Source organism: Rutidosis leptorrhynchoides, chromosome 7 (genome assembly GCF_046630445.1).
Source record: "Rutidosis leptorrhynchoides isolate AG116_Rl617_1_P2 chromosome 7, CSIRO_AGI_Rlap_v1, whole genome shotgun sequence".
In the NCBI taxonomy this organism is placed as follows: Eukaryota; Viridiplantae; Streptophyta; class Magnoliopsida; order Asterales; family Asteraceae; genus Rutidosis; species Rutidosis leptorrhynchoides.
The window spans coordinates 46443637-46462342 of NC_092339.1; the positions used below are offsets into that span (position 1 = coordinate 46443637).

At 35.1% G+C, this 18706-nt stretch overlaps 1 pseudogene; it reads right to left on the reverse strand.

Moving 5' to 3' along the window:
- Positions 1–8908: 8908 nt before the first annotated feature.
- On the reverse strand, positions 8909–16667 carry LOC139857993 (transcriptional corepressor LEUNIG-like; annotated as a pseudogene).
- Positions 16668–18706: the final 2039 nt, after the last annotated feature.

The window sequence follows — 18706 nt, forward strand, 5'->3', positions numbered from 1 at the left end:
AGTATACCATATTGTGTGGGTTATTATTTATCAGCTATGGTTCGGGGGATGCGACCACATAGCATAATAGGAGGTGGTATTTTTATTACTTTGATTGGTGAATATCTCGGTGTGGATATAAGTCGGGGGGGATTATTACTAGAAGAGCCGGAACCCCGCGACACTACAGGTTTAAATGTATACCATGGTGCGAAAGTTTTGAAGAGGCGAAATAACGCCGCAGTACGATACCATGGTAGACATCCACAGGTGGAGAGAAACCAACAACAAGGTAATGTAGGAGGGGGGAATGAGATGCAAGAAATGCATAGGTTTATAGCTTCTCAGGAATACGAAAATGCTAGACAGAGAGCATTTGAAGATTGGCAAGTTCATCATAACCAGATCATAGCTCATTGCCAACATATAGGTAGAAACTATATTCCTACACCGAAACCCATCTTCCCTCCTTGGTCTATAGAGATGCAGCCACCATATCCTACGTATGACCTTGCCGAAGCATTCTATAGCACTTATGGTTATGCCTGGAACCCCTATTGGTACCAATATCATCCTTAGTTTACTTATTATTTTTTATTATTTTGTAATTTGTAATTATTGATACGTTTAATACTTTTGTTAATATTGTAATCATTTTTATAATTATCTAACTTTTATTCTTAGATTTTAATAATTTTTGAATGTGGGGTAATATACCAAACTTCAAAAATATGTATATATGTTTGCAGTTTATCTTATGTACACAACAGGGTAAAACAACGCATTTTCAAAGACTGGCATTAAGTTCAGCAAAAGCAACTAATTTTGACGACAAGATGCAAAATATATGTGAAATAACAACAAGACGGAATGAACAAATGATGTGCACCATTTATCATTCAGCAAACAAACGCCAATATATTTGGAAACTTTGGTAAAAATTTAATCATTTTCACACAAATCACCCTCAATAATTTAAATTGTTACTGATTTCTTGCAAATGAGGGCATTGCAAGATCTTAAGTGTGGGAAGGGGTTAAATTCTTTCGGATTTTAAAATTTTTTTACTTTATACACTTGGTTACCATTAAAAATACTAGTAAAGCAGTAGTTGTATTAGAATCTAGTGCTCTCTGATAAAAAAGAACAGCCCTAGTCTTATATACTGACTACCCAATTCTAGTAAAAATTTTCAATTAAATGAATTCAAATCATGTTTATACATATTTATGAACGATAAAACTAGGTTTTAACACCGAAATTATTGTTATCTCAGAAAGAACATAAATTAAGAAACAAACTAAAATGTCAAAATTCATTTAAAATGGAATAGAGGACGATAAAAAGAAAAATAAAAAGCCAAGTGTGGGAAAATTTACCAAGTTATTTTAAACATATGTCACATATATCTGTAACAAATAACTGAAAATACTTTTGCTTTGGACTAAACTAAACTGTTTTACCCGATGAAAGAAAAGAAGAGATGGATCTACATGATGAATCAATTCCGTCATTAAAAGGAAGTAAAGTCTTCCGAAAAAGAAACGCGCTTCTTGATTTAGGTCATGAAGTTGTCGTCCAGACCAGCTGTAGGTTGACGAAAAATCTAGAAAAGTCATCACTAAAATCAGCAGGAAATCCACGGACCTCAGCATTAAACAGGGTCGCCATGTGGTCAGATTTATCCTAACCATGAGAAGGATTTATCTCGTACAATGGGGGGGCACCATGCAAATTAGCTGGATAAGACTAATGAATCAGATCCCCAGAAAGGATAATCTCCTTAAAGATTAAAAATCAGCTTTTAAGACTGATATTACTCAATCCTAGAGATTGACCTTAAAGATTGAGAATTACAAACTCATGGAATTCAATGATATCTAAACTCGAGCTTGAACGAGAAAATATTTTGATCAAAATTATAAACCGATTTGTTTTCTGAAAACCCTATTTTCAATGCGTTCATTACCATTGAACGTAAAATCCTAGGAATTCACCTGGAATTCATTAGGTCACCTGAACCAAATCGGGTGTCAACCGTAAGAACGGTGGTTGCATAGTGGTCAAAGACAGGACCTTGTGCCATACCGAAAAATTATAAGGGTGAGCTTTACTATTGCTCCTACCAAGGATAGTAATTGCGTCCGACACGTTATAGACCATAATCAAAAGCATGTCACGGGACATTGCCTTAACAGTTGCTTGTTCAACGCTTTCCTTTACAACCGGACGGTAGTTTGCCGAAAGGTAATATACGGAACAAGTAAACTGGACGTGTTGCTTTCCAAATACAAGGTTAGCAAGTGGGTGACACAAAACAGCAAGTTTTGAGCTAAAATTTTCAAATCTAAAACCCACCAAACCCACAAAAATATTTTGCAAACACCGGTAAAGGGTTATTCCGGAAAACTTATCTAGGGTAAAAACTAGATTTCAAAAGATCAAATGTTTTCATAAAGATCCAATTTCCTTAATGGATCTAAATTTTTATAGTCATGTGGGACTGTAAACCATATCGTTACTACCATTGTTTATACCGCCGTATAGAAATCACTGATGTACAAAGTGTGAAGAATAAAGAAGTGATTCTAGTATTTCAAGACGATATTGCTTGAGGACAAGCAATGCTCAAGTGTGGGAATATTTGATAATGCTAAAAACGAACATATATTTCATAGCATTATTCCTCAAGAAAGACAAGCTTTTAGTTGCAATTGTTCTATTTACAAGTGATATTCGTTTAAATAATAAAAGGTGAAGACAAAAGACAGATTCGACGAATTGAAGACGCAAACGACCAAAAAGCTCAAAAGTACAAAAGACAATCAAAAAGGTTCCAATTATTGATAAGAAACGTCTCGAAATTACAAGAGTACAAGATTCAAAACGCAAAGTACAAAATATAAAATTGTACGCAAGGACGTTCGAAAATCCGGAACCGGGACCAGAGTCAACTCTTAACGCTCGACGCAACGGACTAAAAATTACAAGTTAACTATGTATATAAATATAATATAATATATAATTAATTATATTAATTATATATATATTATATATATAATAAAAACCGTCGGCAGAGAAAGACTCCAAGATGTGAGCTGGAATTTCAAACTCCGCGACTCGCGGAGTTTGAAGGCAAAATTCACCGCGAGTCGCGGAGACCCAAAAAACGACTCTGCCTATAAAGCAAACCGAATTCTGATCAAAATTTCATATTCTATTTCTCTCTTCTCTCATATATACGAAATATATATATATAATTTTAATTTTAATTTTAATTTTAATTATAATTCTAATAATAAGGGTATGTTAGCGAATATTGTAAGGGTGTAAGTCGAAATTCTGTCCGTGTAACGCTACGCTATTTTTAAATCATTGTAAGTTATGTTCAACCTTTTTATATTGATGTCTCGTAGCTAAGTTATTATTATGCTTATTTAAAACGAAGTAATCATGATGTTGGGCTAATTACTAAAATTGGGTAATTGGGCTTTGTACCATAATTGAGGTTTGGACAAAAGAACGACACTTGTGGAAATTAGACTATGGGCTATTAATGGGCTTTATATTTGTTTAACTAAATGAAAGTTTGTTAATGTTAATATAAAGATTTACAATTGGGCGTCCCTATAAATTACCATATACACTCGATCGGACACGATGGGCGGGGTATTTATATGTACGAATAATCGTTCATTTAACCGGACACGGGAATGGATTAATAGCCACTAGAATAATCAAAACAGGGGTGAAATTACATTCAAGGGTAATTGGTGTAATTGTTAACAAAGTGGTAAAACCTTGGTTTACACGCAGTCGATAACCTGGTGTATTCATTAAACAAAGTATTAAAACCTTGTTACAATTCGAATCCCCAATTAGTTGGAATATTTAACTTCGGGTATAATAATAATTTGACGAGGACACTCGCACTTTATATTTATGACTGATGGACTGTTATGGACAAAAACCAGACGGACATATTAAATAATCCAGGACAAAGGACAATTAACCCATGGGCATAAAACTAAAATCAACACGTCAAACATCATGATTACGGAAGTTTAAATAAGCATAATTCTTTTATTTCATATTTAATTTTATTTATTGTTATTTAATCGCACTTTTAATTATCGTACTTTTTAATTATCGCAAGTTTATTTTATCGCACTTTTATTATTCGCAATTTCATTATCGTTATTTACTTTAAGTTTTAATTTAAGTCTTTTATTTATTTAATATTTTACATTAGGTTTTAACTGCGACTAAAGTTTTAAAATCGACAAACCGGTCATTAAACGGTAAAAACCCCCTTTATAATAATAATATTACTTATATATATTTGTATTTTTATAAAAGTAAACTAATATAGCGTTGAGCTTTGTTTAAAGATTTCCCTGTGGAACGAACCGGACTTACTAAAAACTACACTACTTTACGATTAGGTACACTGCCTATAAGTGTTGTAGCAAGGTTTAAGTATATCCATTCTATAAATAAATAAATATCTTGTGTAAAATTGTATCGTATTTAATAGTGTTTTCTGCTAAAATTAATAACTATTTTATATACACCTCGCATAACATCAAGAGACTTGCTCAACTATACATCAAGGAGGTTGTATCTCGTCATGGTGTACCTTTATCGATCATCTCGGATCGCGATCCCCGTTTTGCTTCTAGATTTTGGCGTTCTTTACAAGAAGCCATGGGAACCTGTCTCGACATGAGTACTGCTTATCATCCACAGACCGACGGGCAAAGTGAACGAACGATTCAGACCTTGGAAGACATGTTGCGTTCACGTGTCATCGATTTCGGAAAGGCCTGGGAAAGGCATTTGCCGTTAGCCGAATTTTCGTACAACAACAGTTATCACTCAAGCATTAATGCTGCACCTTTTGAAGCATTGTATGGCCGCAAGTGCCGATCTCCTATTTGTTGGGCCGAAGTGGGCGAAAAGCAAATCACTGGACCCGAGGTAGTCCATGAAACAACGGAAAATATTGCTCAGATTAAAGCTAGACTTAAGACTGCCCGTGATCGTCAAAAGAGTTATGCTGATCTTAAACGTAAAGACTTTGAATTCAATGTTGGTGATCGTGTAATGTTGAAGGTTGCACCTTGGAAGGGTGTGATTCGTTTTGGAAAACGCGGAAAGTTAAACCCGCGATACATTGGTCCTTTCGAAATTTTGGAACGTGTTGGACCCGTTGCTTACCGTTTGGATCTACCAGCACAATTGAGCTCAGTTCATCCTACCTTCCACGTGTCAAACTTGAAGAAGTGTCTTGCTGCACCTGAATTTATCATACCACTCGAGGAACTTACGATTGACGACAAACTCCACTTTGTGGAAGAACCTGTTGAAATTATGGATCAAGAGATCAAAACTTTGAAACTCAACAAGATTCCGATCGTCCAAGTGCGATGGAATGCCAAACGAGGACCTGAGTTTACTTGGGAACGAGAGGATCAAATGATGCGGAAGTATCCTCACCTTTTCCCGACTCCTCCATCTACCTCAGCTTAAAATTTCGGGACGAAATTTTCTTTAACAGGTGAGTAATGTAACGACCCTGGATTTTCTAACGTTTATTTATTAATAATTATTATTATTAATACTTGTGATTAAACGAATGTATGTTATTACATTTACATGATTGCCCGTACTTGACTTTAATTGCCCGAAACGTCTTTGTGACACGCGAAACTTACACAAATAATATTTTCACATATTATTTACATTCATGATTAAGTTTTATTAATCATTTTAATTAACTAAGGTTATTAGTTAATTACTTGGGCTTTGTTGGATTTAATTGTTAATTAATTGAACTTGGGCCTTTATTAGTGTTAGTGGACTTAAGAAGCCCACCCTACTTCTTTAGTGGACTTATTAGCCCAATTCTACATGTAAGTATTACTTTCAAGTGTAACTAGTTTGATTAAGAAAATTGGAATCTAGTTATCACATCTTTCCCATGTAATCACCTCTAATGACCATCTTTTTAGACTTTAACATGCAAGAACACCATGGACAAATCCCTTCCCCTTTTCTTGCTGCAGGCCGTGGCCTTTGATGGCCATTAGAGTAGTTTTAATTTTTTTTTACCACTACATTTACTTGCATTACTCTCTCATTTTCACACACACAAGATACCTCTCAACTTTCTCTCAAACTTTCTCTCCATACTAGTAAGTAACAAGAACTTCTTTTTCTCCCTTTTCTCTTTGCCAAAACCGTGGCCTAACAACACTCTCTTATCATCATCATTGTTGTTTTAAACATTTGTTCTTGGTTGATGTTTAGTTACATGTATTTGTTAGTTAGTTACTTACTAGTTTCAAGAATCAAACTTACTAGTTTCATTCTTCTTTTATCTTGTATTACAAGAACATTCAAGAACATAAACTTACTAGTTTATGATTCTACTTTTATTGTTTCAAAACATTTAAGGTTCATGTGTTGTAAATCATACTTGTAATTCATGTTAGTAAACTTTAAAGTTTACTTTCTTAAAGATCAAACTTTGGTTTGAATCTTTAAAGTATGCAACCCATGAACTTATTAACTTGTTTTTACTTGCACTTTAATTTCATGATTTATGTTCTTGTTGGTCAAGTGTTACGAGTTAACATTGATCTCATTAATCTTGAACTAAAAGTTAACTTTAAAAGTTCAAGAACATGTAAGTAAGCTTCTTTAATTATAACTTTATACACTTATGTTAGATCTAAACTTTTGAGTCTTGGATCTTCAAGATCAAACTAAGAACTATGTTCTACAACTCAAGATCTTGATTTCATAAGTTTACTTTCAAGATTGTAACTTATTATTAGTTTTAAAGTTCATGTATGTGTTAGATCTAAGACTTTGATGTAACCTTGGTTCATCAAAACACTTGCAACACTTAAGTGAGTTGTGCTTCATGTCTTAGACTTACACTTGGGTTATGATGGTCAAACCTTGGTGAAAATGATGCAAACACATCAACGAGTTATACACTTGAAGCTATATGCATCAAGGATGAGAACCATGATAAGCATCGAGCACCAAGAACCACCGGAACCTACTGACCCTACTGTTCTACTATTTCTGTGTCTGACCCGTACGACCTAGGCTACTGTAATTATTATTTTCAGATAGCTCTGTTCGATTAGATAACTTTTCATATAGGACTCGTATTAATCCGAGTTACGGTTTAGGATTTATGGCCCTCCGATCGTCACTATGTCCATTTAACGTTGTGCTGAAAATTCTGACATACTCGCACTTAGACCGTCGCCACGGTCAAACAAAGACGAGTTTGCTTCTGTAATTTTTACCACAACTAAAGGACTCATAGACGGAGCCATGGCCACTGGTCTCACCTTATTTCAGTAGGTATAGAGGCCGTGGTGACTGACCGAACTCAGCCTTTGTTTTAAACTACTTTCATGAACGAAACTTACTTTACACCTTTTGTTTAATGATGAATGATGATGACCTTTAAGACCTTATTTACATACTTTTAAATCTATTAGGAACAATTTACTGACTTAGTACTATTTGACTTAGGTTGAGGACCCGTTTGGACAACCTTCATTACTTGCTTACTTTCCGAGTCATACTTTACCGCTACTTTATCATTGTGAGTTATAGCATTCCCTTTTTACTTTAACTATTTTGGGAACTGAGAATACATGCGCATTTTACATTTTACATACTAGGCACGAGTACTTAAACTTATATATGTGTGGGTTATACAACGGCATAAACATTCCCTTTAGCTTGGTAACGTTTAATCATTGGTTTTTGAACCGTGAACGCGAATCTTAGATATGGATCCATAGGGTTTGACATCCCCACTCGGGCTAGTCGCGCTAGAATTTAACGAGTGTTTAATACTTCGTAGACATACGCACTTGACAAGTGTACTTTCAGGGGGTATAAACGTTAATTTAGTTACCAAGTGCCCACGGTTAACATATACTTTATCATACTGTTTTGTAACGCTCTTTGTAGCACTGAAATCTCGTGACCTACCTTACATACTGTTATACTTAAACTACAGCTCACCAACCGTTGTGTTGACGTTTTTAAGCATGTTTTTCTCAGGTGCTTAAGGTTTGCTTCCGCTGAGTACTAGTCTTGCCGTAGACACCCGCTGCTCTAGTGTTATCACCGCATGAACTACTTTATCTTGCATTCAAACTTTAATACTTTTGAAACTATGTTTTGTAACGACCTAAGGGTCATATACATTTATTCATGCTTGCTATTCGTAGAAGCATACTGTTGGTGTAAAACAATTGATGTCGGTTATGACGTCATCTTTTTATCGTGAATGCAACTTCTTTTATTACAGCATATAGTACTTAACCTTGTAATGATCCTGTTGTTGTTGAATCGTACACGATAGTTTTGTACGGGGCATCACACTTAATCGAATACCGGTTTGTTCACGGGACCAAATAAATCAAACCTATACCTAAGTCTATATTTGAATGTCACCTAGAATGTGTTATTCGGTGGGTTGGAGGTAGGAGACGATAGCAGACTAGTTGTGCACGACTAGGGTTGATAGAGCGTGTAAACCATGAATGAAAACCGAAACCCGTTTATATACTGTCTGCAGTGACAGTCGGTCGTCTGACTGCGTAAGTCGGTCGACTGTCTGGTTTAGTCGATCGTTGATCAACTTACACCGACCTTACACTGTCGACCGACAGTGTCTTCAGTCAAACGACTGTCTCTTATAGTCGATCGACTGTCTGGTCAGTTTAACTATTGATTATTACATTCACGCACAATAACAAACGTTCAATAGTCACATTACATAGTTCAAGATTACATGACTGAATTACAAGATAACGTTCATAGAACTAATGATTACAAATATGCACCAACAGTTTTACATATATTTACAAACGCCAAATGGTGTACATCTCTTGATAATGTTTAAAAGTCAGCTCAATAAACTAAGTAAATTAATTTAATGTAGATGGACAGACGAGAACATTAAGCTACAACATTTATGACTTATGACATTAGATTAAAACTTCGCATCTATAGATAATACAAGAAATGATACAAACTACAATAGCCAACCGAGAAAAACTACACATGAAATCCACATACAGTTTGTGTGCTTTTCACTTCCAAAGTTTAACGCTCTTATCATGGCTGGCGGAAGCTACCAAACCCATAACCGTTGATGATGCCAAACCAGCAATTAGCCCTTTATGTGCTGCGAGTGTAATTATCTTGTTCTCTAATATGTTCCATAGCTCCAGGGACTATTAACAACATAAAGATTTAATCGGTTTATTAGGTTACACTGACTGCAGGGATACGCTCTTCATCATGAAACCGTGAGAGCCAGCATATGGACAATGTCAAGAAAAGTTCTATATGATTTTTGCATGTTTATTTTCCACACTTGACACAAATAAAATTAAATGCAAATTTCATAAAAAGACAATTTAAGTAAATAGATAATATGCAAGGAACTTTTAAAATTTTCAAACATTATGGATGGTTTGCCCTATTAGGATGTCTTATAAGTTATATTACTACCTTCTTTGTAGAATTTTGTGCTTATGTTCTCCCTCTTTAAAAAAAAATTTGAACTTCTTTTGGTTAGTTCCCCCGACTCGAGTGCCTTTGATTAAACTTAATAATTAAGCCAAGAATGATTCAATAATGTGAATGGTTCAAAGATTCTAAAGTTAATTCCGAATGACAATAACATATTTGGTGATCATTTTGAATGAACAATGTGAATGTATAAAAATTACCTTTTTAACCGTTTGTATGAATAAAAAAACTTAGTTGTTTGATAAATATTTTGATATAATTTAAAGATAATATTACATAAAATTTAGGTGGTTAATTATTAAGAGAGTATCTCAACTATGTAGTTCAGCACCTAGTTATCATCCCAAAACTGAAACATAAAGAAAAGAAATAATCGATTTCTTGACACTTTTAGGTATGAATTATAAAAGGAATTATATCGAGTAGATACGCCATGACAATTTGTGATCCATTTGTCATAGTAAAAAAGAATTGAATGCTAACCTGATAACAACCAATGATCAATACCAAAGGATAACTAGGATGAAACACACAAGAATGGGACGTGTTTCCATCAAAGGTAAGGTCATGTATACACTCCCTTTCGTTTCCTAACATAAAGGACCAAACTCGGACATAATCCTCACTAATAGATGCCAGATACTTGCCTTTCGGGTCCCAACAAATAGAATGAATAGGTTTCGTATGACCCTACCATTCGAAAATCCCACCATAAATCATCAGCAATTATATTAAGAGAGTAGTCGTATAATACGAAAAGAGAAATTGAAATAAACCTGTAATTTATGTTGACAAGCTTGTGTCTCCACATCCAGTATTGACACGATGTTCTCAGCAGCTGCTGCAAGATATCTTCTGTGGCATGGCTGGAACCTCACTTGAGCCTTTCCTCCCTGATCCATATAACGAATGTCGTAATCTTTATGAACCATCAATTATCAACAAAAAACGTAAATGGAACTCTTAATATCTTTATTTACAAAAGAAAAGGCAATTCAAACTATACAAAATAAAATAAGTATTTTGCTAACGACGGTCCTAAAGGTTGTCGTTAACATGCATTGAATCATTCTAAATAGCGGTTATCGGTCACTTTCAAATTGGCAATTACCACAATATACAATTTAAAGCACGTTAACGACACACCTAAGGGTCGTCGTTAATAAAATCCATAAAATAATAATAATATGAAGTGTATGATGGTTGTGAGTTGTATACCTTAAATACACGAGCAAAACTACCATTATTAAAGCTCCATTATTAAAGCTCCAGTATCTTATTTCTCCATTCCCGTCACACGAGCAAATGAGGTCATCTTTATTCGGGTGGAAATCTAACGATATCACAGATGCAGAATGCATAAAGAATCGTAGTGCAAACCTCGGCTGCAAGTTGAAGTCAATTTGCAAAGTTACATCTTAAACTCAATTGGAAATATATCATTTTAAATGAGTAGAAGAAAGTTGAACTAACATTATCTGCATCCCAAATACGGACTGATTTATCAAAAGATGAAGTTGCAAGACGGGGTATGCTTGGGCTGAAGCGAACATCTGTGATCAATGATGAATGTTTTTCGAGAGTGAATTTTGGCTTTAGAGAATCAGTGTACCACAATACAACCTACATAACAAAACAATCACACATTATCCATTGATGTACTAATCTTTGCGTGTGTGTTCTAAAATCTATCTCTTCCATTTTCAGTACTAGTACTAAGAACATAGTATAAACGAATAAAGGATAGAACCGCGTTGTTAGGCTAAAACGAAAATGCAAAGGGAAAAAGCCCAAAAAAGTATGGGAAATTCGCCCAAATACACTTTTTTAAAACTTTTCTTCCAAAATACACTTTCGGGAAAAAAATTGTCTATTTACACCATTAGGTCGACCACCATTTGGGTCGACTACCCCTTTACCCGGTCGACCACTTTAGTTTTCAAGGTAGTCGACCAACATTCTTCATTGATGTTGGTCGACTACTTCAATGAGATGGTCGACTTCAAGGTCGACCGACTTGTTAGCCATAAATGGGTCGACTAACCCTATTCGACCATACTTGCGTTGTAGGCGACCGATTAGTGGGTCGACTATATTAGTGAAATAAACTTTAATTTGAACAACAAATATTATATATTATCTCATACTACATTTATTGATTACACAACAAATAACACAAGTTACAGACACAACACATACACGACAGTTAAACGGCGGAAAACATACGAACACACATACCTATCATCCATGGCAGTTAAACACATTTAAAACACAAAGAAGAAGCTAATCATCACTCAAATTGTAAGTGGAGCCAAATTGTGTTAAGAATGAGTCTTCACGTTTTCCTTTACCCTTGCCCTTTATCAACCCCTTCGGCTTTGCCTTTGTTTTTGAGTTACACTTGGACTTTTGTTTACCATCATAAAGATCATAATGTGCGGTGCAAGTTGATCTAGTATGTCCATATTTCAAGCAACGACTGCATTTTCTTTTAGATTTGAAATTGTCTTTGTCCTCTCCTTGGGACGGTATACGAGCAGTACTCTTCGGTCTACCCGATTGTCGCTTTGTAACCAATGGCGGTAGGACGGTTTGTAGGTGTCCTGGATCTATCCATTCAGAAATATGATCTAGCGGGTTAATATCTTCCATGTATGCCGACTTGTACGTTTCAGTGTGGAAATACTTCTAAACGTGTGTAGTAACGTTACGTAGGACAAAATACCTTGCTACTGCCATTACATGTCCACAGGGTATACCGAAAAACTGCCATTGTTTACATGTGCAAGTTTTATCTTGTAGATTGACTTTACCGCCTTTTTTCATATCCAATACCTCAAACTTAACTTGTGATATCGGTTTGACAGTCCAACTAATAGACTTACGATTTCTTTTACCAAGCTTACGCTCTGCATATGGTGTGACAGGGGTTGTTAAACCATCAGCAGTGTTTCGGTGTTCCGAAAACCATTGTTGAACTGAAGTTCTAAAGAATTCAAGAAGCATTGTAATCGGGAGTTTCCTCGCATGAACTGACAGTGCGTTCATTGACTCTGCACTATTAGAAGTTAGGTAAGCATACCGAACACGATCTGCATGATGTCTAGACCATCAGTTGAACCCAACAGCTATTGCAGGTGCCCTGTCAGATATAATGGTAAGATTAACAATACAACACCCCGAAGACTGTAGAGTCTCTTAGATTACCAAAAAACCATGTCCAATGATCGGCGGTCTCTCCTGCTCCAATACCGTAGGCTAATGGAAGGATATACATATACATATACATATACATATACATATACATATACATATACATATACATATACATGTACATGTACATGTACATGTACATGTACATGTACATGTACATGTACATGTACATGTACATGTACATGTACATGTACATATACATATACAGTTACAGTTACAGATACATATACAGATACATATACATATACAGTTACATATACAAATACAGATACATATACAGTTACATATACAGTTACATATACACATACATATACAGTTACATATACATATAGATATACACATACATATAAACATAACACATACATAAATATTTTGGTATAATTATACTCACCGGGAGTTGCATCAACTCAACGTACTCATTCCAGCCCATGACTTTCTTCTTCCGTTTCCAGTGGATTCCATGAGGTATGCCTTCACTTTCCGGCTTGAAAGCATATGCTTCTATTCGGTGTTTGTATGCCTCCCATATCCACATCTACAAACAAAAACCAAATTTGGTTAAATATGAAACATGTTAATTGCTTAAAATTCATAAGTACGGATTACTACCTTAAACGCCCAAGTGAAGCCGCTCAAATGGTATGTCATTACTCCCTTCCGGGTTTTATCTGCTACCCTCTCTTTATAAGGTACTAACACGTGATGCAAACTATTGTAAAGTTTGGTCCATAAGAAAGAACCCCACGGATACTTGTCCATCAACTCAAAGTCCTCTAATAAAAGAAGCATGTCATCGTTTACGCTATCCCGCAACTGCTTCCCAAGGAAGCATAAGTTAATTATCAACGCAATGGCGACTATGACCTTATCCTTGTCAGTTCCTTTCAACTCATCTTTAAAAAAGGCGTCATGAAACTCCGAAAGATGACGTTGACCACTATGTCGTTTAATAAAAACACGAGATGAAACCGAGTGGTCAAAATCCGACCTCTCTTGACCTATCCAATCTATAAAAGATGTAACTGGACCAAACCGCATCCCGGTAACCAAGCAAAACTCACGTCTACCACACCTAATGACATGGTCTTGGGTAACTCGAAACCATAGCTCTTCTGGCTCCTCACATATTTCGCGTCCGTTGATTACAAACTTTTTCGGACGGTCAGTCTGATTCATTAATAAGCAATGTATGTATCCCGGATCATTGTCATCACACTTTATATCTAACCAATGACCGAAACACGTCTCTCTGAAAATCTTTGTCTGAGCCGGAGTGAGTTTGTTCTTAATCTCCCTTATAAGAGACATCTTGCTTCGAATGGTGACCTTGGCCTCGAACCAAACCTGTAATCAGACAATGATAATGTCATTATACATAAATGTTAATATACATACACATACATACAGGTACATACAATTGAAAAGCAAATACACTATAGTCGACCTTCTTTTTTGTCGACTAAAGTTTTATTCAACTATAGGCGACCCAAAATGGGGTCGACTATAGTGTATGTTTTTGGAAGTCGACCCTTTGAATGGTCGAGTATGCAAGTGATCTTCTGACCTAAGGCATCCCCATAACCATATACAGATATATACACTTTAGCAAAAACAATGAGAGAATTGTATATCTATAGTTACATATACATATACATATACATATACATATACATATACATATACATATACATATACATTTACATATACAATTACAATTACAGATACCTATCATATACTGACATGTACACACATACAAATACATCCATACACACATATATATAAATACAGGGACCCATACATAGATATACATATATACACATATATACACATACAGATAAACTAACATATACATACAACAACGAAATAGGTTTTACCTCAATATTTGTCATCTTTGAAGGGAACACTTGATTGAATCTAGGGACGAAATAGATACACTGACGATGAAATTAGGGTTTATCTACAAACTATTGAAGTGATCTCTTGATTGAATCTGCAATGAATGAGGGTTGATGAATCAGGTTTGAATCTGCAATGTTAGAGTTGAAATTTGAATTTTGTTATCCCAACTAGCTATTTCAGTGTCTTTTTGTATACTCGACCATCATTAAGGTCGCCCGTGTTTTTTGGGGTCGAATATAGTGGTCGACCGATAGCCAACAGAAGTCGACCTTGCCAGTTATAAACGGTGGTCGACCACATTTAAATTTGGTGTGGTCGACCGGGTATAGAGGTAGTCGACCCAAAGGGTGGTCGACTTAATGGTGTAAATAGACAATTTTTTTCTTCTAAAAGTGTATTTTGGAATAAAACTTTTTAAAAAAGTGTATTTTGGGGAATTTCCCAAAAAGTATAGCTATTAAAAAAGACAAGAGCATTGATATGCCAAAGTTAATTATTGTATAAAAGAGAGTTAAATAATACTATATTTTGGTTTAACAATTTGGTAGAAGGGGAGAAAAACAAAAACAAATGTTAGGCAAAAAAGAGAAGCGAAAGAGGGACAAAATTTTAAAAAGAAAAGCCTCTTTTTTAGAGGAAAAAAAAACATTGTTGAAAAAAGGCAACACGTAATAAGACAAAAACCAAACAAAAGGAAGCTAAAATGTCATTTGAGGACAAAATGAACATTACCACTAGGGATGGCAATGGATATATGATCCAGTGAATATCCACCCGATTCACCCGATTATTCGTGGATATGGACAATCTAAATGGATATGGATACGGATATGGATGAATCGAAATGGATACGGATGTGGATATGGATGAAAAGTTTCATCCATGGATGAACCCGCTTTCACCTGAAATAACTAAATATATAAATTTATCACTCGAATTAATATCATTTATGTAGTGATATTTCATTAATTATATTCATGTTTCTTTATATTTTCTTTAAAAATATAAATTTTTTCTTATGTTTTGTATTGTTTAAATTATTAAATGTATTTATCGTACTTTGGTGGTTTATATGTGATTTCATGTAACTAAAAAGTAAGCAACTTACAGGTAATCGACGTCTTTACACGTTAAATAGGCTATTTGTTATATAAATTAGTAAAAATGTGACTTTCGGTTGCATAAACTATTAAAAATATTATTTTTGATTGTATTTGTTAAAAATAAAATAAATTAAAATGAATATAGATGATTATCCATTACCACAAGTACATTTTTTTTGAATTAAATAAATTAAGATTTTCACTAAGATATGAAAACCTATAAGCAAGAAACAAGATGGATATATATATATATATATATATATATATATATATATATATATATATATATATATATATATATATATATATATATATATATCACCTATATCAAATACATCGTAACTAAGCTTCCATATCCCCTATATCAAATACATAGTAACTAAGCTAGCAAAAAAACATAATAAGCCCCATTGTTCCCGTGTTTAAAGACTACAAAAAAGTAAGAAATTGAATGACCAAATGTAGTATTGATGTGATATACATATCTTCGCACAACTACACCCTTTAGTATATTGTTAAATTAAATAACTTATTATTCTATGTCTCATTATGCAATTATTATAGTAATCATCAGTGATAATTACATGAACATAATATTGGTATGTTTACCTTCTTATCATGGCCACCACTTGCAAGAAGTTTACCATCCGATGAAAAGTGACAACAAACTAACATGCTAGCACTTGCATGAATGGAATTCACCTCACTAAATGTGAACTCTAACATAAAACAATTGAGAGTTAGAACACATACTCTCAGAGGAAAATCATTCTACATAGATGTGGTTTAGACTAAACTGGTCCATTCTTCCGTTGGGGTTCATTGGATCATTCTCAAAGAAAATATGACTCTTTTTCACAACACAACCAAGATGCATGTAAAATCGTTCAATAGTATTGCCAAATCAAGCACGGTAAGAAAAGAGGAAAAAAAAAAAAAAAAAGGAGACTCGTAAAATAAATATAGCTAGCAAGAAAACAGATCTCATTTTTTTTTTTTTTGAACGACAGTATGAGCATCACCGAGAGGGGACTAAACCTCTTTCACGATCATATGCCACCCAAATACGCGTTAGAAGAAAACCCAAAAACGCGATAACCCTGGCAGTAGGGTTGAGGGTTGGGAAACCACATCCGAGAAGCTAATTGTTGGCAGTACCAATTACATCTCGGCTCTTGGAATCGAACATGCGCCTACTCGTTGGGGACAAATAGGTCGCTCACTCATATACCACTCAGGCAATGTCTCGGTGGTATAAGAAAACAGATCACATGGTTTTAGAACTGCCCACAATATACTCAAATATTCACAAATTCATAAATTGTTTCATTATCATTAACTTACTGAACTCCTTTTGTAAGAATATTTAATTTACATTTAATTTAATGTAAATTAATTACAGTATTACGGAAGGAATTAAAACTAGACAATCTAATAAAGGAGTGCTGACAGGGAACCTATATCATATCTAGCCCATTTTGACCTAATAGCATGTCTAGCAAAGTATTTTAGCAGAAATTTCTAACCTCCGGGTGTTGGTGTATTGTGATGACCTGACCTCCCATAAGGAAGGTTCGGGGATTCGATCCCCATGAGCTACAAAATATTTCCCTTAAAGTTACCCGTCTTTTCATGGGCCTCAAAGGTTGCAAACGTCTTGTGTTCAAGCCTCACTCTTACCACACATGATGCTCATATGAATTCGCCGTGGGGTTTCATCTTGAGTGGTAGGACTGTAATGTTCTTCCCATAAAATGATCGGGTGGGTGGGTTCCGACATCCCGTTCGGACCCGTCAGTGACTCCTAACTGCCGTCAAATAAAGAATAAATAGTAGAAATTTCACTACTAGAAAATCGATTTTAATGGACGGAGGTTTTTCCGGACGATGGCCATCGTCCGGGAAGAGCTACTACACGCCAAAAAACGGACCCACTAGCACCTGCATGTTTGACCCACTTTCCCGAGCGACTCCAAATCGTCCCGGAAGATATTATTTAATTATTATTATTTTTGGCTGGAAAATATTTGGCTCCAAAATGTGGCAATTTTGGCGCCTTTTTCTTTCCGGACGATAAATCGTCTGGGAAAACCTTTCCGGACGATAAGATTCATCAGTCCAATTTTTGCTATATGTACACACCATTTTTATACACAAACACATATCTAAATCATTTTTCATCCATATAAATACGAAATTAACATCGAAAATGCGTACCCTTGAGCAGATGATTGTCTCGTTGGAAGTGTATTACAGAAGAGAATTCCGTAATCAAAGGAGAGATTACGATTATGCCCGTAGTTCTCAGTCTATATTCAGAGAAATTGACGTTCGCCACGCAAGTTTAGAGGACTTGTTTTTCTTTTTGCAGGAAATGGTTCCGTTCGAATACACGGATGTGTTGTATTACGAAGATGACTATGTTCCGGAATTGTCCGCTATGTATCTCCGTACCGAAGAGCAGTGGAACGGTATAAAAGAGACACTGAACTGGCGTTCCAATCGCATTTCTCTCTATTTGATTTTCGAAGATGAAGAAATGTATTTTAATTTCGGTCAACTAAACTGTTAAGTTTAGTTAAGTTTGGTAATATTAGTATCGTTTTTATGTTGTATCGTTTGTTTTATTGTCATTTTCGACACTCGCAGATGAAGGTAGTCCTGTCTCTAAGTATTATGGTCGGTTAGAAGATATTGTTGAGTTGCATTATGCCGGTGCATTTAGTGTTGTGTTTTCAGATGCCGGTGGTTCAACACTGAGAACACCCGAAAACATAAACGCCTAGTTACAGTCAATAACATAACTAGTATTGACACGAAATATGAGTGGTACCAAGATGATCAACACATTCTTGCAACACAAGCTCAACAAGTTTTTTACATCGACGATCCTTCCAAAACTTCTACCAGCTGGAAGGTCGTTCATGAGG